Raw genomic sequence first — 698 nt, forward strand, 5'->3', positions numbered from 1 at the left:
CGCCCGACGTTATGTTGCGTGGGGCAATTCTCAAGAGACTCACTTCCCGAAATTAACCAATCGCAATTTTGCGGCCGCCAGCGGCCGCAGAAATGAAAACAAAGGGTTTTTATGTAGGTGTTTATTTCCCTTTCCCCAGTACCCTCCTGTTTTCCTTCCCTCACCCTCCCCTTTTAACGCCTGCCACGCAGGCTAGCTCAGTTGGTAGAGCAAGTGCAGCTCAATCTCGCGGTCATGGGTTTGGATCTAGTTCATGCCAGCCTGGTTTTTTTTGCAACTGCGTAAGTTAAGTTGCTCAAACAATTTCGATGATCTTTCTCGCCGATAAGTGAGTCCAAAATGTAGGCAAGCACTACGTGCAAGAAAACATGCACAAAAAATAGAGGGAATAAAGACAATAAAAAGCTTGCATTTAGAACTAAAAGCTTCACTATTTTCTGCAGCAATAAAGGTATAAATTTGGAAAATGAGGTCAAAGGGAACTAATGAAGCCGGTTACATGACTAAAACTTCTTTCGTGGCTGCAAGACCCCCAAGGGCTAATGTCTCTCGATACCAATTAATTAACGCTATGTCATGCATGACAACAAAACAGTCCATTACGTACAGTCCCGAATAATATACATTCAAAACTTTCAGCGTTTCGATTGGCAGAGAGCACGTCAACTAACCCCAAAAAGAGTTCAGAAAAATGAAAT

This window comes from Montipora foliosa, chromosome 6, assembly GCF_036669935.1.
Source record: "Montipora foliosa isolate CH-2021 chromosome 6, ASM3666993v2, whole genome shotgun sequence".
NCBI lineage: Eukaryota > Metazoa > Cnidaria > Anthozoa > Scleractinia > Acroporidae > Montipora > Montipora foliosa.